Below are 26,279 nucleotides of genomic sequence, written 5' to 3' on the forward strand. Positions count from 1 at the left end.
TTGTGAAATTTCTAAGTTTATAGATAACGTTAAACAAGGAAGTCATTAGGCTTGTCCCTGTCAATTTTTAACAATGTTATTTCTATCTTGCAACAATAAAATATGGTATATTTAAATTAAAAAAATATTCATTCGAGAAGCTGCTGCAGGGAAATAACTTTGAATTGCAAGTATAAAGAAAATGTTCTGAGCCCTAGGTGCTTTTTTTTCCCTTTCAAAATAATTGTTTTTGGCTGGGAATGGTGGCTCACGCCTGTAATTCCAGCACTTTGGGAGGCTGAGGCAAGTAGATCATGAGGTCAGGAGATCAAGACCATCCTGGCCAACATGGTGAAACCCTGTCTCTACTAAAAATACAAAAAAATTAGTTGGGCATGGTGGTGCATGCCTGCACGCCTGTACGCCTGTAGTCTCAGCTACTCGGGAGGCTGAGGCAGGAGAATTGCTTGAACCGAGGAGGTGGAAATTTCAGTGAGCCCAGATCATGCCACTGCACTAAACCTGGATGACAGTGCAAGACTCTAAAAAAAATTGTTTCCAAAGGATACTGTTTTGAAAGATAATTTTTAAAAATTATGTGTAAATGCTGTTTCACAAAAGAGCCGTAAGTCATGCTAAAATAAAGATGTTAGTAGAATGTGAGATTTGAGTCACTTTTTGCAATCCAAGGAAAATTTCAGAGTAAAATATTTTTGGAAGCATCCAATATTTGTTTAGTTTTACATACAAAGGCACTATTTATATTCAATATATTTTAAAAACTATATACATGTTTCTATAAGATCATCAGTACTAATTTAATTATTTTTCAAAAACTGTTTTCTAAGTATTTGACAATAAGAAAATTCTCTTAGGTGGTTTTTCAAGAAAGACCACACATTTTAATATAATTCTAAGTTAAGATGAATTCATAGCACAAGACATTTTTATATCTGTCAGCAAAGAGTCTTTACTTGAGGAATATTCATTGAAGGTCTGTATCCTTAAATATAACATTCCAGATAACTTTTTCTTTCGAGTCTTTTATTTCCAAAAGACTTTCTGCGGATTATCTATTATCAGTACTAACAAAATAATCATTCATGCTTGCAATTCAAAGTTATTTTCCTGCAGCAGCTTCTTAAATGAATATTTTTTTAATTTAAATATACCATATTTTATTGTTGCAAGATAGAAATAACATTGTTGTTAAAAATTGACAGGGACAAGCCTAATGACTTCCTTGTTTAACATTATCTATAAACTTAGAAATTTCACAATGTGTGGCAATTATTTCCTGTTATTTGATAAAACTTGGATGTCAACCATTTCAAGAATGATTTCCTGAAAAAAGAACAGCTGATATTTAAAGTCAACCACTTCCTGCAGAATAAGTAATTATTTAAAATGAAGTAACTTTCAAGTGAGCGTATGTATTCCAGGCACATATTTTCCAGTGCTTACTGAACAAGTCCACCTCAAACATAAGATGACACAAATAAAAACCGAAACAAAACAAATTCCACACCAAATTTGCTCCTCCTATATATCTCACCTTGGTAAATGAAACTACCATTTATCAAAACTCTCTTGTCAGAACTTTGCCACGTCTAGGATTTCTGTCTTTCACACTTTCATTTAATCAACCTTCAAGACCTGTAGATTCTACCACCAAAAGGTGTTTTTAAACAAAGCCTATTGCTACTATTTAAATCAAAATCATACATTCATGACTTTATAACTACTATGATCTCCTACTGGTCTTTCATCTTTCCTCGGCCTGTTGAACCTCCAATCCCTATATAAGTTTCTTTACTCCCCAAAAAATCCCTCCTCCACATGAACTCATAATGAGCTTTAAAAAGATAAAGATGATGATGTCACTCCATTTGACTAAATCTCATCAATGCCTTCTTATTTTCCTTGTTATAAAATCCAGAATGCTAAACACAAAATATAGGATGCTGCACGAAGTAATCCCTGTTCCCATTCCTCCCCCAACCCAAGTTGATCGATTCATCTTTCCTCATTCTAGCCACGCTTGCCCTTAGTTCCTCAAATATACTTGCCTCTTTATGTCTCAGGTCTTTAATTCATGCATGCTATACAAGCCAGAAAACTTTTTACCACCATTCTCAAGTAACACAAACTAGACAAGCGCATACAGTGTCTTTAACTCCTGGTCAATTTTTATCTTCAAGTGAACTTTACTGCAGGTGAAAGCTTTTGTTTTCTTTATTTACATGGTCACAAAATAATGTAAAGCTGCCAGAAAGTATAACTTCTTTCCTCCTAGCCTAGAAATATATCTAAACATCCTTCATCCTTACAAAAAAAAAACAAAAAGCAAAAAACAGAAAATGTATCTTTATAAAAAGATTATATCTTTTGAATATAAAAGCAGTGCTTTTCAAACAACTGGTATATTCTCAACATATGTATTTCCCACCAATTATGCTGCTATTAATCCCTGTGTACTGCCTTGTAATCGCACTGATATTCTCAGTATTTTGTCTTGAATTTAAAAGGCTTTTTATTATTTCATTGCAAAAAGTTACATGTAAATAAAGAGAAAAAAAACTTATAATTTTATTGCCAAGAGATAGACATTCAATTTATTTGAAGACTATTTCTAATGGATACAGTTTTGTGTGTGTGTCTGTCTCTTTCCCACATTCTGCTTCAATATATCTTACCCTAAAAATCATACTACATATATTGTTTTATCACTCACTTGCAATATATTTCAATACCTTATGGCCATGTTTCTATTTTTATGTACTGAAACAATTCAATAATTGATGACCGCATAATTTTCTATTTTACAAATCTTATAGAATTTATTTGATCACACCTGTATTAGGGAATAAGATGTAACCCATTTGTATATTTATGCAAATTACATATGCCTATTTTAACATTTAATACACATTGTCTACATTATCTCAAGTAAATTTATTAGAATGTATATATTCTACTACTAATACTGCACAAGACTTTCTATTCTCGACAGTCTTGGGAGTAATTACCAAGGTGGATTTGTTTTCATTCCCTTCCCCAAAACTTCTGTAACAATCTTTGGATTTTTGTCATGTCTCCCTTCACACCTACATCACCTTTCAAACAAAGATTTGGGACTCATTTTGGAATTACTTTTTATAGAGTTCAAAGTCAATTACATTATATTTCCTACCATCAGAAGGTGCAAATTTTCCTCAACACTTCCTGGTTATTGGAACCTAAAAACTATTTTGAAAGAGTAGTGAAGATAAAATCTATGTTGAAATGAATAAAATTGATTTATTATGAATATCATATTTTACAAAATAGAAATGTATCAAAGAAAGTTTGTAAGTTAACACTTTAAAATATGTGTTATTTATAAACAGATACACATATTCAGATCTCCAAAGTAGTACATTGATTCTTATCCAAATCTGATTTGACAGCTATTGGTTTGAAATTTGCAATGCAAATTATGATGGTGGTAGGGATTTTCTTGGCCAGTTTTTTTTATGTACAACTAAATGTATAAATTCTACAAAAAAATAGAATACAATTCCAGATTTTGGATTCTGGAAATCGTGGACCACATTGTATAGGTGACTGAATGAATGAAATGAGAAGATGTATAAAAGCTGAAGGAAAAAAGAAAGAAAATACAAAAAGGTGGAGATGATTGAAGAAAAAACAGATGCTACAACAAGATTCTTAAGTATCTGTTTTGGGTTTTGCTTTTACATATCATCTGTTAAACCCTGTGTCAGTTGACTCCAACCCTATTCTGTATCCTCATCTCCCATTTTTGTTCTTACCATTGCTCTCCTCCTTTTGTGCTTCCTGTTTCCCTGTACAGAATTCTGTTCTCTAGATTTTCACATGTATATGTCAGCCTATTATCTCAAGTATCAGCTAAGATATCACTGCTTCATAATGGTTTTCCCTTTCCTTTGACTTTAGAAGCCCTTAAATCCAGATTCATTCACTATAGGTTATATGATTATCACTCAAAATCATAGTCTTTAAATATTTGACTTCTATCTATCTCCTCCCACTAGAAAGTAAGCTCTGTGAAAACAAGGCAATGTCTCTTTTTCACCCCAGACTTGTCAGTGCCTAATATAGTACCTTGGCCATAGCAGGTTGTCAGTGACTCTTTCTTGTATTCACTGAAATTAGAATTGGGCTACAAGTGACACAAAACCCAAAATAACCAATACCAGGAACAATAGAAGTCTGTATATTTCTCAAATAAGAAGAGACAGTTGAGAGGCAGCACAGTGGCTCCATGATCATCAGGGACATGGACAGTTCATATTATTAGCTTCTCTTCTTCAACATGCAACTTCCATGTTGTAGTCCAGATGACTATTCCAGCTCCAACCTTCACATTACCATTCTAAGTAGCAGTGAGAAAGAACAGGAATATAGGGAAGATTTACTTCTTTTCCTAGAAGTTTCACACATTAATTATTATCATGTCCTATCAGAACAAGGTCCCATGATCATACCTAGCTGCAATGGATGAAAAATGTAAACTTTATTGTAGGGTGTTCACTTAAGCCCCCTCTTGACACCTGCCCCTAGGTTAAACATATAAAATGAACCCATTTCTCACTAACTCACCCCAAACCAATAATTCACAGTGTAGCTAATATTAGGTATGTGTCCAAAGATATATATCTGCCCAGACGTTTTCTGTTCTTCCTCACTAAGAGGTAAGGGGTCAATTTCATTCCTCTGCATGTGGTCTCAAGTTGTCTCCACACCATTTGTTTAAAAGATGATTCTTTCTCATTTTTCACCTCTCCCATTTATGAGAGGAAGAATCTGTACTAGGTGTAATAGCCCAGGAGATACAGAAGCAGCCATATTTCTTCAGCTATGACCAGATGTGATGATATGCCACAGTAGCTTCTGCTGATGAGTAAAAAGAAGAGAATCACATAGAAGAAGCACCCTGGTTTTGGCCATGTCTATCCAGAGTAATGTTTCTGTCACACAGAGCTAGAGAGAGCGGAGTCAGGGTGGGAGTTGTTGCTCAAATGTCATAGACTTTCACTTTAGCAGGTTTTCTTTTTTTGGGATAAATATTTCTCCATTTTCTATATGCTCTTAAGACAATTTACAGAGACTTTCAGTGGTTCTTTTGTTACATTTTTCACCAGTGATAGTTGTTTTACTCCATAGTATCCTTGGAGCCCCTCACACTCCATACTGTCATTCCAGACGTGTTCCTATTCAACACGTTCATGTTTATATTTTGCCATAGTTAATATTTCACATGCTTGTAAAATGTGAGTATCTTCACCTCAACCTTCAAGACTGCAGTGGCAGAGGCTATGAAGAGGGGGTAGAGTAGATTAATTTAATTTTAACGTAGAAAAATGAAGTCATATAAGTAATAGGTGCAGGTAAAAACTGGCATTTATGCTCTGCATTTGTAGGCTCTATTTTCCTACATTTATTTAGTTTAATATATTTGATACTAAATAGTAAAAAGCTTACTATAAAAAAACATTTTGCCAAAATGTGTCAAAATTTTATTTTGTAGCAAATAGTCTTTTACTTAACATTATTTCATCTTTGGTACCCAGTTATTTCAGCTTCATTAAGAGAGAAAAAGGAGTCAAAGAGTAATATAGGGCCTTTGTGATTTTAAGATTAGTTCTTATTATCCTTGGAAATAGATTATAGAAATCATTCAAGCAGTATATACAATTTTAAATGCACACACAAAAAGTATATTCTTGAACTGTTTCAGAAGTTTCAACTCATAAATATTCACTGTAGAAACATACCAAACATGGAAGATTTAAAGGACATAAGAAAACAACAAGAAAGAGTTAAAGCGTGGATTATTACCTTTAGTTTTGAAAATGAAAAGCAACGGAGACTTTGAAATTAAGGCCTTTACTATGAATTGTGAAAGCCAAATGTTAAATCCTAAGGAATTTTGAGAGCATACTATTAAACATAGTCCTTGTTTCAATTATATAAACTTATGATTAAATAAATTGTATTAAAGCAACTGTAATAAATGTTTAAAATTCATCCCTTAATTCTTTTACTGCATTTCACTGTCATCTATACTTGGGAGGTTACTCACATCTTTTCATCTGTATGCTGAAAATGCTATATAATAATTTGCCACTACTTATCTCATCCCAACTCCGCACTCAGCAATATCATGTTGATAGCTTGAAATTGGATGTGGTTGAAGTATTTACACCACAGAAATAAGCAAACACTAAAAATCACAGCTTGACTTTTTCTCACTGAGCTGGTGGTTAAAATATACCTACATAGTACACATGTCAAAAGAGACAGATAGAGAGAGATACAGACATAAGTATATATCTTGCTAATATATCTCCATATGGAGATAAAGATAAATACAGATATTGATATACATATGCAAATTCAGCTACCTATATTAGCAAGGTAAATGAGCAAAAACTGAAAATTTGTCAGCAACCCAAGTTATTTTTTAGTAAAAATGATAAATTAAAAATAAAGCCTTGTTCTAAATAAATTCAGAAATAAACACGGAGACTAACCAGTGACAATTGGTTATGCAATAGACATACTGACAATTGTGGTGTGCAATAAACAGACCCACCATCTATGGTATTTCCACAGAGATGTTGTAAAGCCATTCATTGGCCAAACGTTTACTGTGCTATTGACTACTCCCTATTACTTTCTGTACTAGATAAAACGATGAGTGAAAAATAGTGGCTATCCTTAGGGAGCTCAATTTACACAGATGGACATGGCATTCTATCAACCATACAACAAGAGACATAGGGGATGAGCTAATATTTGATGACAATCTGCTATGTGACAAATACGATACTAAAATATTTGTACTATCTCACATATATTCTATATGAATTCTGATATTTAACTATCATTTTTCCATTTTACCTATGAGATCCATGTAAGTTAAATCATATCACATTATTTAGATTCTATATCCAATCAGCTATTGACTCCTAGCAATGCTTTCTCTTGTGAAAGGGTTTCCATGTAATTATTAAAGCAAGGTTATTCCAAGTTAAAGTAATTCATTGTGGTGATGTTTTTCACCTGAAACATTGTTGTCCTAATGGAGCACATTAAAAAAAAATAAAAGGCAGCTTTTTACATTTTGGTGACAGAGCACAAACAGATTCTATAAATTATAGCAGTTTTATGAAAGGTAAATCCCAAGATAACCTCTCAGAACTATTCACATATTTTTTTTTCAGATGGAGTTTCAGTCTTATTACCCAGGTTGGAGTGCAATGGTACAATCTTGACACACTGCAACCTCCGTCTCCCAGGTTCAAGTGATTCTATTGTCTCAGCCTCCCGAGTAGGTGGGATTACAGGCATGTGCCATCATGCCTGGCTAATTTTGTGTTTTTAGTAGAGATGGGGTTTCTCCATGTTAGTCAGGCTGGTCTCAAACTCCCAACCTCAGGTGATCCACCTGCCTCAGCCTCCCAAAGTGCTGGGATTACAGGCATGAGCCACTGCTCCTGGCCCACGCTTCTGAATTTATATCTTTCAGGGTACACTGTAGAATGTAGTTAAAGAAGACAAAAGAAAAAATAAGAGCCTTTTCAATAAAATATGAATTCCAGTTTTATCATGATAGGAGAATATGGAATATATGAAGGATAATGATACCAGATATCATTATTTTATTTGTCAGTTATAACTAAATTTTAGAAAAAATAAAAACTCTACTTTTTCAGTCTTCCAGGTTGAGCACCCATTTGTCAAACAATTTAACTTACCAAAATATGATGGCTACATTATGAAGTTAGACACAATAATGTGTTTCAAACATATAATAAGAAGAAATATTCCATTATTTCATTTTGCATAACATATACATAGACCATATGTCAAAGAAAGACACAAAAATACTGTTACTACCTAGTTGAAATGTTTGATTTAAAAAATTAGTTGATCCACGAGAAATGTAACTGAATCAAAACTTATTTACATAAGCTTACATTCGCTTTGGCTTATGTGATGTTTAAAAAAATATTTTTTAATAAATAATTTTTATTTGTTTTTTTAATTTTGATTTTATTCTTGCAGTATTGGCTGAATAGTGTTATTGTTAATATCTCTGAAGTGATACTTCTTGAGCTCAAATACACTTATTGTTTTAGACAACTTATGCTGAAGTTTTTCATCTCTGTAGATGAGGTAGGATACACTAATACCTACTTAATAAGCAGTCTGACAAGTTTTAAGAATTTGTTATTATGTCCAAATTAAGCTTAAACCAAATTAACAGAATATACCTCATTGTGAAATGTACACACATATATCAGTGTACATAATTATCTTTTTCCCAAAAACATTTAAGCAAAAAACATTAAGTTTAAAAAGTAGACTTTGTCAGTAGACAGGCTTTTTGATGAATTGGTAGTATTCATTCTTGTCCTATAATTTTAAATAAAAAGTTTGTCTCATTGTATCTTTAAAAATGAATAAGTATTGGTGAGGATTTAGAAAAAAAGGAACACTTATACACTGTTTGTGGAAATGTAAATTGGCACAGCCAGTATAAAACTAGTATGGAGATTTCTCAAAACATTAAAAATAGAATTACCATATAATCTAGCAACTTTACTGTTGAATATTTATGAAATTAGTATTTCAAAAATATATCTGTACTATCACATTTATTGCTGTATTATTCACAATGTCCAAGATATGGAAACAACCTGTGTTTGCCCATGGATGGATGAATAAAGAAATTATGGTATGTATATAATGAAATATTATTCAGCCATAAAAAAAGAAGAAGATCTTGCAATTGCATCAAGGTGAACTTGGAGGACATACGCTATGTAAAATAAGGCAGAAAAAATGAAAGACAAATGTTTCATGATATTATGTGTGGAATATAAAATGTTGAGTTCATAGAAGAAGGGAGTAGAATAGTGGTTGCCAGGAATAGTATAAATGGGGAGTTGTTGGTCAGAGAGTTTCACATGTCAGTTATAAGATAAATAACTTCTAGAGATCTAAGGTACAGCATGGTAACTGTAGTTAATAATAATGTCTTTTGTACTTGAAACTTGCTGAAGGATTAGACCATAAGTGTTTTCATCATAAAAAAAAGAGATAACTATGCCACGTGATGGATATGTTAATTATACCAAAATACCATGTTGTATGTCTTAAATATATACAATTGTTTATATTTTTCAATAATGCCTCAATAAAAATTAAAAACTAAAAAAAATCCTTATTTCAATAACATACCATTACAGCAGCTACAAAAAGGACAAACTGACATTCAGCCACAAGCATCTGATTATCAACTGATTTTCACTATTGCTAAGTTACTGTACTAGTATCAGAACAGGAAAATAGTTATTGCTTTGGCAGCACATATACTAAAATTGGAATGATACAGAGAAGATTAGCATGGCCCCTGTGCAAGGATGACACGCAAATTCGTGTAGACTTTCATATGTTTGCCAATATACATGATCAATATAGATGCAAAACTCTTCAATAAAATACTGGCAAGCCGATTGCAACAGCACATTAAAAAGATTATCCACCATGATCAAGTAGGATTCATTCCAGGGATGCAAGGCTGGTTAAACATATGCAAGTCTATAAACGTAATTCACCACATAAACAGAACCAAAAACAAAAACCACATGATTATCTCAATTGACGCAGAGAAGGCCTTTGACAAAATTCAACAGTCCTTTATTCTAAAAACCCTCAATAAACTCGGTATCGATGGAGCATATCTCAAAATAATAAAAGCTATTTACGACAAACCAACAGCCAATATCATACTGAATGGGCAAAAACTGGAAGCATTCCCTTTGAAATCCGGCACTAGACAAGGATGCCCTCTCTCATCACTCGTATTCAATACAGTACTGGAAGTTCTAGCCAGAGCAATCAGGCAAGAAAAAGAAATAAAGGGTATTCAAATAGGAAAGGAGGAAGCCAAATTGCCTCTATTTGCAGACGACATGATAGTATATCTGGAAGACCCCATCGTCTCAGCCCAAAAACTCCTGAAACTGATAAGCAACTTCAGCAAAGTCTCAGGATACAAAATGAATGTGCGAAAATCACAAGCATTCCTATACACCAATAACACACTTAAAGAGAGCCAAATCAAGAACGAATTGCCATTCACAATTGCTGCAAAGAGAATAAAATACCTAGGAATACAATTAACAAGGAATGTAAAGGACCTCTTCAAGGAGAACTACAAACCGCTGCTCAAAGAAATAAGAGAGGACACAAACAGATGGAGAAACATTCGATATTCATGGTTAGGAAGCCAACTCAATTCTAAGCAAAAAGAACACAGCGGGAGGCATCACACTACCGGACTTCAAGCTATACTACAAGGCTACAGTAATCAAAACAGCATGGTACTGGTACCAAAACAGAGATATAGACCAATGGAACAGAACAGAGGCAGCGGAGGCAACACAACATATTTACAACCATCCGATCTTTGATAAACCTGACAAAAACAAGCAATGGGGAAAGGATTCCCTATTTAATAAATGGTGTTGGGAAAACTGGCTAGCCATGTGCAGAAAGCAGAAACTGGACCCCTTCCTGACACCTTACACTAAAATTAACTCCAGATGGATTAAAGACTTAAACATAAGACCTGGCACCATAAAAACCCTAGAAGAAAATCTAGGCAAAACCATTCAGGACATAGGAGTAGGCAAGGACTTCATTACCAAAACACCAAAAGCATTGGCAACAGAAGCCAAAATAGACAAATGGGACCTAATCAAACTCCACAGCTTCTGCACGGCAAAAGAAACAGTCACTAGAGTGAATTGGCAACCAACAGAAAGGAAAAAAATTTTTGCAGTTTACCCATCTGACAAAGGGCTGATATCCAGAATTTACAAAGAACTCAAACAGATTTACAAGAAAAGAACAAACAAGCCCATTCGAAAGTGGGCAAAGGATATGAACAGACACTTTACAAAAGAAGACATACATGAGGCCAACAAACATATGAAAAAATGCTCATCATCACTGGTCATTAGAGAAATGTAAATCAAAACTACATTGATATACCATCTCACGCCAATTAGAATGGCAATTATTAAAAAATCCAGAGATGACAGATGCTGGAGAGGATGTGGAGAAATAGGAACACTTTTACACTATTGGTGGGAGTGTAAATTAGTTCAACTATTGTGGAAGACAGTGTGGCGATTCCTCAAGGACTTAGAAATAGAAATTCCATTTGACCCAGCAATCCCATTACTGGGTATATATCCAAAGGAATATAAATCGTTCTACTATAAAGACACATGCACATGAATGTTCATTGCAGCACTGTTTACAATAGCAAAGACCTGGAATCCACCCAAATGCCCATCTATGATAGACTGGACAGGGAAAATGTGGCATATATACACCATGGAATATTATGCAGCCATATAAAATGATGAGTTCGTGTCCTTTGTAGGGACACAGATGAACCTGGAGAACATCATTGTCAGCAAACTGACACAAGAACAGAAAACGACACACCACATGTTCTTACTCATAGGCGGGTGTTGAACAATGAGAACACATGGACACAGGGAGGGGAGCACTACACACTGTGGTCTGTTGGGGGAATAGGGGAGGGACAGCGGGGAGTGAGGAGTTGGGGAGAGATAGCATGGGGAGAAATGCCAGATATAGCTGAAGGGGAGGAAGGCAGCAAATTACACTGCCACGTGTGTACCTATGAACTATCTTGCATGTTCTTCACATGTACCCCAAAACCTAAAATGCAATAAAAAAAAGAACAGGAAAATAGTTCCTTTATGTTTTAATAATCACATTTTATCTGAAAACACATAGATAATTTCCAGTGTTAGCCTCATATATCTCAATTCTTACTGAAAATTTAATTAATCTTCAGTGATGAAAAACAATTTCCTTGTATTAAGACCATCTTATTGCTGGACATCTTTAATTTCAAGAATCATTAACAAAATTTCAAATAATTTATGTTATTTAAAATAAAAGTTGAAAAAAAAACCTAAACAAATATTTTAGCATTACAACAAATGTGAACCACAGACTTATATGTGATTCTGAAACACATTTCTTAAATATGTTTGCTGTTGTGGCTGTAAAACAACCATCAATGTTGAGTGTATCAGAAACTTTAGGCAAATCTTTAGTAATAACAAATTCTATTATCTTAGTATCTTATTTCTTGCTGATACTCTATGCCCATCCCAATAAGGAGGGGATGGCTACATAGTGTAGTCACTCAGGAAGATAAAGCAGCCAACTTTTTGAGCGCTGTTGGTTGATAGGTCTGAGAGAAAACAGAGCATAGTAAAACATTCAGTGGCTCTTAGAACATCTGTCCAAAAGTGACACAGTTCGCTTCTCACAATTCATTGATCAGGCACATCACATAGCCACACTCAACTTCAAGTGGGTGGGAAAGTGATTCCATATACCAGAAAGGAGAGAGAGGCAGAATAACTATAAAGAGCCTTAATGTCTACCACCTTCACCTTTATCAGATAACTACAACTTAATATATTTAATAATAGGTGCAGAGAATATATAATTTAAATGAAACTCATCATTATTAAAAACATACTTTCAAGATATTTTCCCTATTTATTTTAAATGTAATTAAATCTTTATAAGCAAGGTCTGTAAATTTTTATTCTAATACCTTTTTTTTTTTTCCTGAGAGTAGGTGGTTATTATGTTACTCTACAGTTGAAAACCAAAATGAGAGAAAAGAAAAGCAACAAAATCAGAGTTATAGAGACATAGGTAAAAACCCCGGCTTTTTCTTTTGGTACTTGCAGGACTTTGCAGAAGATTTTGGATCTGAACAGAGTAAGTTTCCTCAGGAAAATGAAATTAATACCGTCTACCTTAAAAGGGTCGTTGTAGTGATTACACGAGCTAATGTTTATGCAAAAGTTGTCTCCAACCCTTTTCCTTTTTTGCTTCGCTTTGAAAAGACTTTGGTAAGGAGCTGTAACTTTTCAAAGGGGCTGTAAACTTGACTCTGGGCAGATTCTAAGGAAGGCCTAGTGAGGTAAGATGGGCTAGGTAGTTGCTTCAGTTTTCTAAGTTATGTGCAAGAGCCTGAGAATTAAGGATGTTAGAAAGATATTGTCTAGGAGTTGACAGGTAAAGAATAGGAAGAGGCAAAGGCAAGAACGTTTGGCTGAATAATAGAATATGTTTTTCTAGCCATTCTGACAACTGGTAGATTTTACATTGTCCTTTTTGACACACTGTTGATATTTTCAACTTAACTTTCCTCCATGCTATTTTTACAATTACATTGTGAATCAATTTATTTTAATAATATAAAATGTCTCTTCTTGCATTTTGACTCTCTCCACTTTCCCGTTCACTTTGATGTTTCCGATGATCCTTTAACTGTGGTAGCAGTTGCACTTAAAGAGCATGCTGCAAATCCTACAGTATGAGAGTTCTTTCTGTACTTATGTGAAATCTCTAAACTGTATCCACTGGAGACAGCTCAGAAGAGACAGTGAATACTAATCAAAGGAGAAAGAATCACTTGGTTGTGGTCATGCCTTAACAAGAAACTCCTTTGCCAGAAAAGACAACTGTTTTACATGCTACCTATATATTTCTAGTGGAAACAGCCACTTCACGATGGCTGTAAAGTGAAGATGAATGAGTTTTATCATTGCTTTTTTGCGGTGCATAAACAAGACCTGAAACTATCCAGTATTTTATGTCTGTTGCATTTAACATGCAAATTAGCAAACATTAGCTTTGATCAGATACAACAGCCACACCCAGAACGCTCGTCCTAGTTTAAAGCCATCACTGGCAAAGGCCAGAATTCTTTGTTTTTAATGAGGAACATATAATTCCCATAAAGGCATGAGATTATCAAGGATCCACATCAATATGATCAGGTGAAAACTTCTAGTTTATCCTCAACTAATTTTTCCTGTCTTGCCGGCGAGGAAAATTTAATACTAAGGTAACTGTGGAGACAAAATATAACTCTTTGAGGTGTTTGGATGCCATAATGTGAATGTTTGTGTCCTCCGAAAATTCATATGTTGAATTCTAATCACCATGATGACTATATTATAAGGTAGGGCCTTTGGGAATTTACTGGGTCACGAGGCTCTGCCTTCATGAATGGGATTAATGCCCTCATAAAAGAGACTCAAGAGACCTTGTTTGGCTCCATGTGAGGATGCAGCCACAAGTTACCATCTATGAGGAAGCACTTCCTCACCAGACACTGAATGGGCCTGCACCTTGACGTTGAACTTCCCTGCCTCCATAACTGGGAGAAATAAATTTCTGTTCTTTATAAGCCATCCCATTTATGGCATTTTTGTTACAGCCCAAAAGGACTAAGACACTGGGTTTGGGAAGATTTTGGCAGTAACTGCTGTCTCTTTTTTAAAACCCTTTACCAATGTAATCTTTTATAATCTATTCAAGGGAGTTTAAACATAACAGCCACATCACAGTGTAAAAAATCAAAGATTTTTAAGTTGTAGAACCAGTCACGTTGCTATCGTGGCTTCAGAGACAACGTATTTCTTAGAGCAAAGAGACCAATTAATAAGGTTCGATAAAGCAGTATGCACGCACTGGCTGTCCTTCAGTATTTTGCATGAAGCCAAAGGCAGAATATGCTAGAAGTAGAAAAGCAGGAGGTTAAAATAACTATTATCATCATAACCATGACACCACTCAAAGCCAGGCATAGTCTGATTTAGGGAGAAGCATGAGTTTCTCTCTAAGTGATATTGCCTGTAGAAACCAGTTAGCAATTCACTCTCCAGGTAAGACCTTAGGAACTGTACTTATACATTTTTCCATCACAATTTTGCAAGCACCTGTTCAAAACAGTATGTGGAGACCCTGCCCACCCCAAACAGAAATAGGTGGCTCTCGACATAATGCTTAGAAATTATATTTTGTGGTATATATTTTTTTTCTAAGGAAGATATGCCAAGCATAATGATCTTATGCCCTTGTGAACGTTTTTAAAATTGTGAACACAGTGTATCTCATTCCAATGGGATTTTACAAAATTATGCAATAAGTTCTTTTTCTTTGTTATAAATAAATATTTGTATCTTATTCCATTGGTGCTGTTATAACAAAATACCAGAGACAGGTAATTTATAAATACCAGAAATTAACTGTTGACAGTTCTAAAGGCTGGTGAGGACCCAGTCTCTGATTCAAAGATGATGCCTTGAACATTGCATCCTCCAGAGAGAAGGAATGCTGTGTCTTCCCATGGTGGAAGTGATGGAAAAGTATAAGAGCCAGATTAGTTCTCACCAGCCTTTTTATAAGGTCATTAATCCCATTCATTAGGGCTCTGCCCTCATGATTTAATCACTTCCTAATGTCCTCCACCTTTTAGTACTATCATATTTGCAATTAGGTTTCAACATATGAATTATGTAGGGCACATTCAGATCATAGCAGTTTGAAGGATAACATATATATATATTATACCACATTTCATCACATAAAATAGGTGATGGGGAGATGGAGGCAGCAAACCACCTTGCCATGTAAGTTCCTATGCAACGACCCTGCATGATCTGCACATGCACCCCAGAACCTAAAGTACAATTAAAAAAGGTATTAAGTTTTTATATTTTGAAAGTTTTTAACATTCATTTTTTCTACACAGATATATTTCATAGTTTTAAACATAGGGGCTACATTATATATTTTTATGATATGCAATCAATTATGATTAATCTTACTAAATATTCTTGAAAACATAATTTTAATAAGTGCATAATGTTCCCTTGCAATGGACATATCAAGATTTGTTTATTTGACCCTTATTTTTCAGGTACTAAGTTTTTGGTTAATTCCACTTCTGTTCTCTTAAAAGTAACACAGCAAAGAATAACCTTGTCCACACTATTTAATCATGTCTTTAGGGAAGAGTCTCAGAAGACAAATTGCTGGGTCATAGGATCAAATATACTCTTTATGCATATTGTCAAAATGCTTTCCAAAACCATTAGACTGATTTATAATCTCACCAACAAGAAAGGGCATGTCCACTTCACTGACTCTTCTACTGTAGAAACCATTTCTAGTTTAATAGGTAAAAATCAAATAAAAATGAATTAAAAATTAAAAACTACTTGATTTGGTTATTCTAATCACATGAACATATGTTCATATTTCTTGGGCACTTATATTTCTTTTGTGGTAAGATATTTGTTCTCTTTACTCTTTTCATTTTTCTAAAATGTTACACATTTTTAAAGGACTTCATTTCTCTAGAGCTGTATTAGATTCACAGCAAAATTGAGAGGAAGGTGAAAAGATTTCTCATATATCTCCTACCTCCACACAGCTATCCACCCATGTTATCTACAACCCACACCAGACAGGTATATTTGTTACAACTGATGAACCTATATTGACAAATCATTATCACCAAACGTCCACAGTTAAAAGTTTCATTCTTGATGTTGTGCATTCTATGGATCTGGACGAATATATAATGAAATATATCCACAATTATAGTATCATACAGAGTATTTTTGCTGCCCTAAAATTCCTCTAGACTCTACGTATTCATCCATTTCCCTCACAACCTCCAGAAAACACTGAACTTTTAACTGTCTACATAGTTTTTGCTATTCCAGAATGTCATATTATTGAAACCATACAGTATATAGACTTTTCAGATTGGAGTGTTTACTAGTAATATGCATTTAGGTTTCTCCTGTGTCTTTTTCATGGCTCAATAGCTCATTTCTTTTTAGCAATGAATCAACATCTTATTGTCTGAATGTTCTACAGATTATTTATTCATTCTCCTACTGAAGGACATCCTAGTTGCTTCCAAATTTTGGTAATGATGAATAAAGCTGTTGTAAGCATCTGTGCACAGAGTTTTGTGTGGACATAACTTTAAAGTCCTTTGATATTGTACATTTTAAAATTTTAAGTTGTGTCATATATAAAACAAGCCAAAATAAGCTTAGTTTCCATTGAGAATTATGGTTTTAAAAACTTCTAAGATTAAAATGATAAAATAAAGCCAACATTCTACTTTCTACTGAATAGACTTACATATAATTCAAATGCAGAAGTTTTACGTTTCCTATATAACACAGATCCTGGGTAATAGAAATATGGGATAAGAAGAATTACAAATGGATTAGGTAGATACTTACTGATATGGTTTGGCTGTGTCCCCACCCAAATTTCAACTTGTAGTTCCCATCATCCCCATGTGTGGTGGGAGGAACTCAGTGGGAGATAACTAAATCATGGGAGTGGTTTCCCCCATGCTATTCTTATGATAGCAAGTAAATTCTCATGAGATCTGATGATTTTATAAGGGACTTCCCCCTTTGCTTGGCTCTCATTATTCTCCTTGCTGCCACCATATGATGAGGATGTGTTTGCTTCCCCTTCTGCCATGACTATAAGTTTCCTGAGGACTCCCCAGTCATGCTGAAGTGTGAGTCAATTAAACCTCCTTCTTTTATGACTTACCCATTCTCGGATATTTCTTTGTAGGAGCCTGAGAATAGACGAATACACTTATTTTTTTCTTTTGAGCTCATTTTTCTTATTATACTTTAGGTTCTGGGGTACATGTGCAGAATATGCAGGATTGTTGCACAGGTACATACATGGCAAGGTGGTTTGCTGCCTTCATCCCCCCATCACCTATATCTGGTATTTCACCCCATGTTATCCCTCTCCACCCCACACTGTCCCTCCCCTAGCTACCCGCAACTGACCACAGTCTGTGATGCTCCCCTCCCTGTGTCCCCATGTTCTAATTGTTCAACACCTACCTATGAGTGAGAACATGCAGTGTTTGGTTTTCTGTTCTTCTGTCAGTTTGCTGAGAATGATGGTTTCCAGATTGACCCATGTCCCTAGGAAGGACACAAACTCAACAATTTTTATGGTGGCGTACTATTCCCTGGTGTATATGTGCCACATTTTCATTATCCATTCTATCCTGGATAGACATTTGGGTTGTCTCCAGGTCTTTGATATTGTAAACATTGACACAATTAATGTACGTGTGCATGTATCCTTATAACACAAAAATTTATAATTCTTTGGGTATATACCCAGTATTGGGTTGCTGGGTAACCTGGAATTTCTATTTCTAAGTCTTTGAGGAATTTCCACACTGTCTTCCACAATGGTGGCACTAATTTGCACTCCAACCAGCAGTGTAAAAGTGTTCCTATTTCTCCACATCCTCTCCAGCATCTGTTGTCTCCAGACTTTTCAATGATCGTCATTCTAACTGGTAAGAGGTGGTATCTCAATGCGGTTTTGATGTGCATTTCTCTAATGACCAGTGATGATGAGCATTTTTTTCATATGTTTTTTGGCTTCATATATCTTCTTTAGAAAAGTGTCTCTTCATATCCTTTACCCACTTTTGAATGGGTTTGTTTTTTCTTGTAAATCTGTTTTAGTACTTTGTAGATTCTGGATATTATCCTTTTGTCAGATGGGTAGATTGCAAAAATATTTTCCTATTCTGTTGGCTGCTGGTTCACTCTAATGATTGTTTCCTTTGCTGTACAGAAGATCTGGAGTTTAATTAGATACCATTTGTCTATTTTGGCTTTTGTTGCCATTGCTTTTGGTGTTTTAGTCATGAAGTCCTTGCCTATGCCTATGTCCTGAATGGTTTTACCTAGGTTTTCTTCTAGGGTTTTTATGGTGTTAGGCCTTATGTTTAGATCTTTAATTTATCTGGAGTTAATTTTAGAGTAAGGTGTCGGGAAGGGATCCAGTTTCTGTTTTCTGCACATGGCTAGCTAGTTTTCCCAACACCATTTATTAAACAGGGAATCCCTTCCTCATTGCTTGTTTTTCTCAGGTTTGTCAAAGATCCGAATGTGTGATGTTGCTTCTGAGGTCTCTGTTCTGTTCCATTGGTCTATGTTTCTGTTTTGGTACCAGTACCATGCTGTTTTGATTACTGTGGCCTTGTAGTATAGTTTGAAGTCTGGCAGTGTGATGCCTCAAGCTTTGTTCATTTTGCTTAGGATTGTTTTGGCTACGCAGGCTCACTTTTGGTTCCATATGAAGGTTGAAGTGGTTTTTTCCAATTCTGTGAAAAAGGGCATTGGTAGCTTGATGGGGACAGCACTGAATCTATAAATTACTTTGGGCAGTATGGCCATTTTCACAGTTTTGATTCTTCCCAACCATGAGCATGAAATGTTTTTCTATCTGCTTGTGTCCTCTCTTATTTTATTGAGCAGTGCTTTGTAGTTCTCCTTGAAGAGGTCCTTCACAACTTTGTTAGTTGTATTCCTAGGTATTTTATTCTCTTTGTAGCAATTGTGAAGGGGAGTTTGCTCATTATTTGGCTCTCTGTTAGTCTGTTATTGGTGTACAGAAATGCTTGTGATGTCTGCACATTGATTTTGTATCCTGAGACTTTGCTGAAGGTGCTTATCAGGTTCAGGAGATTTTGGGCTAGGTGATGGGTCTTCTAAATATACAATCATGTCATCTATGAATAGAGAGAATTTGGCTTCCTCTTTTCCTAATTGAATACCCTTTATTTCTTTTTCTTACCTGATTGCTGTGGCTAGAACTTCCAATACTATATTGAATAGGAGTGGTGAGAGAGGGCATACCTGTCTTGTGCCAGATTTCAAAGGGAATGCTTCCAGTTTTTGCCCATTCAGTATGATATTGGCTGTGGGTTTGTCATAAATAGCTTTTATTATTTTGTGATATGTTTCATCCATACCTAATTTATGGAGGGCTTTTAGCATAAAAGGCTGTTGAATTTTTGTCAAAGGCCTTCTCTGCATCTATTGAGATAATCATGTGGTTTTTGTCTTTGGTTTTGTTTATGTGATGGGTTACATTTATAGACTTGCATATGTTGACCCAGCCTTGCATCCCTGGGATGAAGCCCACTTGATCATGATGAGTAAGATTTTTGATTTGCTGTTGCATTCTGTTTGCCAGTATTGTACTGAATATTTTTGCATCAATGTTCATCATGCATACTGGCCTGAAGTTTTCTTTTTTAGTTGCATCTCTGCCTGGTTTTGGTATTAGGATGACGTTGGTCTCATAAAATGAGTTGGGGAGAATTCCATCTTTTTGTGTTGTTTGGAATAGTTTCAGAAGGAATGGTAGCAGCTCCTCTTTGTATGTCTGCTAGAATTCAGCTGTAAACCCATCTGGACTTAGGCTTTTTTTTAGTTGGTAGACTATTAATTGCTGCCTCAATGTCAGGCCTTGTTATTGGTCTATTCAGGGATTTGACTTATTCCTGGTTTAGTCTTGGGAGAGTGCAAGTGTCCGGGAATTTATCCATTTCTTCCAGATTTATTGGTTTCTGTGCACAGAGTTGTTTGTCTTTAACTCTGATGGTAGTGTGTATTTCTGTGGAATCAGTGGTAATGTCCCCATATCGTTTTTTATTGCATCTATTTGATTTTTCTCTTTTTTCTATTAGTCTGGCTAGCGGTCTATTTTGTTGTTTGTTGTTGTTGTTAACCAGCTCCTGGATTTGATTTTTTGAAGGGCGTTTTGTGCCTCTATCTCCTTCAGTTCTGCTCTGATCTTAGTTATTTCTTGTCTTCTGCTGGCTTTTAAGGTTTTTTGGTCTTGCTTCTCTAACTCTTTCAATTTAGATGATAGGGTCCCAATTTTAGACCTTTCCTTGCTTCTTATGTGGGAATTTATTGCTATTAATTTCCCTCTAGACACTGCATTAAATGTGTCCCAGAGATTCTGGAATGTTGTATCTTCATTCTCGTTGGTTTTGAAGAACATCTTTATTTCTGCCTACATTTCGTTGTTTATCCAGTTGACATTCAGGAGCCAGTTGTTCATTTTGCATGAAGTTGTGTGGTTTTGAGTTCATTTCTTAATCCTGAGTTCTATTTTGATTGCACTGTGGTATGAGAGATGGTTATGGTTTCCGTTCTTTTGCATTTGCTGAGGAGTGATTTACTTCCAATTATGTGGTCAGTTTTAGAGTAAGTGCGATGTGGTGCTGAGAAGAATGTATATTCTGTGGATTTGGGGTTGAGAGTCCTGTAAATGTATATTAAGTTCGCTTGGTCCAGATCTGCCTTCAAGTCCTGGATTTCCTTGTTGATTTTCTGTCTCATTGATCTGTCTAATATTGACAGTGGAGTGTTAAAGTCTTCCCCTATTATTGTTCGGGAGTCTAAGTCTCTTTGTAGGTCATTAAGGCTTCACTTTACGTATCTGGGTTCTCCTGTATTGGTTGCGTATATATGTAGAATAGTTAGCTCTTCTTTTTCTATTGATCCTTTTATCATTATGTAATGCCCTTCTTTGTCTCTTTTGTTTTTTGTTGGTTTAAAGTCCATTTTATCAGAGACTAAGATTGCCACCCATGGTATTTTTTGCTCTCCATTTCCTTGGTAAATCTTCCATCCCTTTGAGTCTATGTGTGTCTTTGCACATGATTTGGGTCTCCTGAATACAGCACACTGATGGTTCTTTTCTTTTTATCCAGTATGCCAGTCTGTGTCTTTTGATTGGGACATTTAGTCCATTTACATGTAATGTTAATATTGTTACATATGAATTTTATCCTGCCATTTTATTACTGGTTGTTTTGCCCTTTTGTTGGCATAATTTCTTCATTGCATCATTGGTCTTTACCATTTGGTTCTTTTTTGCAGTGGCTGGTACTGGTTTTTCTTTTCTGTGTTTAGTGCTTTCTTCAGGAGCTCTTGTAAGGCAGATCTGGTAGTGACAAAATCTCTCAGCAATTGCTTGTCCATAAAGGATTTTATTTCTCCATCACTTATGAAGTTTAGTTTGGCTAGATATGAAATTCTGGGTTGAAAGTTTTTTTCTTTAAGGATGTTGAATATTGGCCCCCACTCTCTTCTGGCTTGTAGGGTTTCTGCTGAGAGATCCACTGTGAGTCTGATGTGCTTCCCTTTGTGGGTGACTCAATCTTTCTCTCTGGTTGTCCTTAGTATTTTTTCTTCATTTCAACCCTGGTGAATCTGACGATTATGTGCCTTGGGGTTGCTCTTCTGTAGGATTATTGTTGTGATGGTCTCTGTATTTCCTGTATTTGAATGTTGATCTGCCACGCTAGGTTGGGGAAGTTCTCCTGGATAATATCTGAAGAGTGTTTTCCAGCTTAGATTCATTCTCCCCATCATCTTCCAGTACACTTATCAAGTGTAGATTAGGTCTTTTCACACAATCCCATATATCTTGAAGGCTTCGTTCATTTATTTTCACTCTTTGTTCTCTTTTCTTGCCTTTTCCTTTTATTTCATTGAGTTGATCTTCAATCTCTGATATCCTTTCTTCTACTTGATCTATTTGGCTATTAAAACTTGTGTATGCCACATGAAGTTCTTGTGCTGTGTTTTTCAGCTCCATCAAGTCATTTATGTTCTTCTCTAAACTGGTTATTCTAGTTAGTGTTTCATCTAAACTTTTTTCAAGGCTTTTAGTTTCTTTGCATTGGGATAGAACATGTCCCTTTAACTCAGAGAAGTTCGTTATTAGCCACATTCTGAAACCTGCTTCTGTCAAATCTTCAAATTTGTTCTCCATTGAGCTTTGTTCCCTTGCTGGTGAGGAGTTGTGATCTCATGTTGGGGAAGAGGCATTCTGTTTTTTGATGGTTTCGTTCTTCTTTTGCTGGTTTCTTCTCATCTCATTGGATTTATATAGTTTTGATCTCAGGAAGCTGCTTGCAGAGGCAGCTTTTCCTTTGTCTGCCTGCAGAGGTGCTGCTGGGCTGCCACAGATTCAGTGGAGCTGCTGGGTCTTTTATTTACTCAGAAAAATTAGGTAAGCTTCTGCAATGGTGGCTGCTCTTCCCCCTGCCAAGCTTGATGGTTCCAGGTCACTTTCTAACTGATGTTGTGGCTGCAAAACTCTGTAGTGAGAGGTTTTTAGCCTGCTGGGCTTTGTGTGATGGGGACCTTCCTGCCATATGGGCTGTTTCCCTGCTTTCAGTTCCCCTTCTTTCTGCGGGGGTAGGTGGCTCTGTCCAGCTGGTTTTCTGGCTTTCAGGACAACCAGTGCTTTTGCTTAGATCTATGCTGACAGCTCAGCACTGGCCAAAGTTGCTGTTCTGCTCTGCTCAGTCAGCTCACTGAGGTTTTTCAGCACAGTGATGATCTCCTGTTCTTTGGGTTGTGGCGGGCTTGGGTGGAGCTCTGCATCAAAACCAAAGTCCCAGAAGGGGAGATCATCTGGTCCTCTGGTTGGTTGCACACACCTCCTGAGTGGGCAGTGCCCCATCTTGCCTCAACTTGCTTATTTAGTTTATACCCACTGTCCGACCAGACCCGACCCACAAAATGAACTTGGTACCTCATTTGAAATTGTGGAGACCACTCGGTTTCTGCATCTCTCTCACTGGGAGCTGCTGTATGGAGTTGTCTCTCATTTGGACATCTTAGAATCCATATACTTATTTTTTCAAATGTCTGAATATTAAGCAATGGGGGAAGGATTCCCTGTTTAATAAATGCTGTTGGGATAACTGGCTAGCCACGTGCAGAAAACAAAAACTGGACCCCTACCTAACACCAAACACTAAAATTAACTCAGGATGGACTAAAGACTTAAACATAAGACCTAACACCATAAAAACCCTAGAAGGAAACCTAGGCAAAACCATTCAGGACATAGGCATAGGCAAGGACTTCATGACTAAAACACCAAAAGCACTGGCAACAAAAGCCAAAATAGACAAATGGGATCTAATTAAACTATAGAACTTCTGTACAGCAAAAGAAACAACCATTAGCGTGAACCAGCAACCAACAGAATGGGAAAAAATTTTTGCAATTACCCATCTGACAATGGGCTAATATCCAGAATCTACAAAGAACTAAAACAGATTAACAAGAGAAAAACAAACAAACCCATTCAAAAGTGGGTGAAGGATATGAAGAGACACTTTTCAAAAGAAGACATATATGAGGCCAATGAACATATGAAAAAATGCTCCTCATCACTGGTCATTAGAGAAATGCACATTAAAACCACATTTAGAAACCATCTCACACCAGTTAGAATGGCGATCATTAAAAAATCTGGAGACAACAGATGTTGGAGAGGATGTGGAGAAATAGGAACAATTTTACACTGTTGGTGGGAGTGTAAACTAGTTCAACCGTTGTGGAAGACAGTGTGGCAATTCCTCAAGGACCTAGAAATAGAAATTCCATTTGATCCAGCAATCCCATTACTGGGTATATAGCCAAAGGATTATAAATCATTCTATTACAAAGACACATGCACACGTATGTTTACTGTGGAACTGTTTACAATAGCAAAGACATGGAACCAACCCAAATGCCCATCAATGATAGACTGGACAAGGAAAATGTAGCATGTACACACCATGGAATACTATGCAGCCATAAAAAACGAAGAGTTCATGTCCTTTGTAGGGAAATGGATGAACCTGGAAACCATCATTCTCAGCAAACTGACACAAGAACAGAAAATCAAACACTGCATGTTCTCACTCATAAGCAGGTGTTGAACAATGAGAACACATGGACACAGGGAGGGGAGCATCACACAGTGGGGTCTGTTGAGGGGAACTAGTGGAGGGGAGCAGGGGTTAGGGTGGTCGGGGAGGGAGGGATAACATGGGGTGAAATGCGAGATATAGGTGACAGTGGGGATAGAGGCAGCAAACCACCTTGCGACATATGTACCTATGTAACAATCCTGCATGTTCTGCACATGCACCCCAGAACCTAAAGTACAATAAAAAATATATAAATAAAGAAAAATAAAACAGAGCCTCAGGTTTTCCAAAAAGAAGTCTGAATATTTATCATCTAAAATTTTTTTAATGCCTTTTGTTCCTTCTCTTCTTAATGTGATTTTATTAACAATTTTTCATTAAATCAGTGAATTCTTCTGAAATTAATTATAAATATGAATTAATTTGTTTTGAATTTATTAATGAATTTTAGTATAATATAATCCAGAACTAATGAAAAATAATGTTATATTTTTGATTTGCCTATAATGGGCACAAATATCTAAACAAATTATCTCTCCAACAATTAGAAATCGATATCTAAATTAGGACACAAACGAAACTATTGTCAGAAGTTCATTTGCACACTTCTGTAATTCACTGCAAACATATATTCAAGAGTATTCTCTTTTTATTTAATTATATGTTATAAAACCCTCAGTGTCATAAGTCACATTATGGAGCATTGCATTTTCCTCCCATGGTGAAAAGGATTTTATTTCTTAGCAATAATTTAAGAACACACCTTTTGCCAGTATCTCTGAGGGATAAATATTTTCTGGTTGAGTGTTTATGCACAGAGGAAAAATTACTGAAGTCTATGCCCAAATATAGCTTCTGTAAACTTGAAAAATATAAAAGGGAATTTAGTGAGGAAAGGAGACAGAGAGTAGTTCCTTTTGGACTATAATACAAACACATTTTCTAAGAACTAGGCCTTGGGGATCATAATCAACTAGCCTGAGCCACACACAATGGATAGATATTTCTGACTGGCACTTTTTAGCTGTAAGGCATGACATGAAATTGCAATGAGAGAGCTACAAAAAGGCCATAGAGACAAGTATCCCGCTTAACCTTTCTCCCTCTGCAGGTGTCTCCTTTACCACAGTGATGATGGCTGCTGAATTTAGCTCCTGAATGAATACTTTCCATGAAAAGAAACTCTTGCTTTATGTTACATGTACAACATTCATTTAGACAAATTTTTAATGCATTTACTTATTGAAGTCTAAAGGTACACAAATGAAGATGTGGTTCCTGGTCTCGCAGTTTCCAGTTTATAACAAGCAACAGAAATACACATGATTTAATATATTGTATGGTCATAATAGAGCAGAAAATTTGATGCTTTGGCTAAAATGAGAAGGAGTACCTAAATGGGCCTGGTTTTGCTAAATGTATAGAGGTAGCAACATTTGACTGAGGAAATAAGCAGGAGATTTCCAATGAAAGAATGGTAGAAGTAGGGCTGTGATGGGTATGGGAGACATGGAGGGGAAAGGCAAATGGTACAGGCTTGAAAACTCCTGGCATGTTTTGGTGAGAGGAAACAGATTCTATGTGGCTAGATCACAGGAATATAAATGTCATGTTGGAAATTGAGACTGGTGAAGCAAATTGGGGCAAACAATTCAGTCTCAATTAGTTTAAATCCATGGAGACCCAAACTCTGTCTCTGTAATACTGAGTACAGATCCAGAATAAAGTAGATATTACAACAAAA

General features: G+C 35.8%; 1 protein-coding gene and 1 non-coding gene across 3 annotated transcripts in view; one reads left to right on the forward strand and one right to left on the reverse strand.

Annotated features, from left to right (window-relative positions):
- Nucleotides 1–26,279, reverse strand: part of DMD (dystrophin) — a 2,312,475-nt gene that overhangs the window by 2,253,751 nt on the left and 32,445 nt on the right. The window lies entirely within an intron of this gene.
- Nucleotides 9,370–9,472, forward strand: LOC118150735 (U6 spliceosomal RNA). Its single transcript, XR_004738887.1, has one exon. It is a non-coding gene; the product is annotated as a U6 spliceosomal RNA (small nuclear RNA).

Source organism: Callithrix jacchus, chromosome X, assembly GCF_049354715.1.
Source record: "Callithrix jacchus isolate 240 chromosome X, calJac240_pri, whole genome shotgun sequence".
In the NCBI taxonomy this organism is placed as follows: domain Eukaryota; kingdom Metazoa; phylum Chordata; class Mammalia; order Primates; family Cebidae; genus Callithrix; species Callithrix jacchus.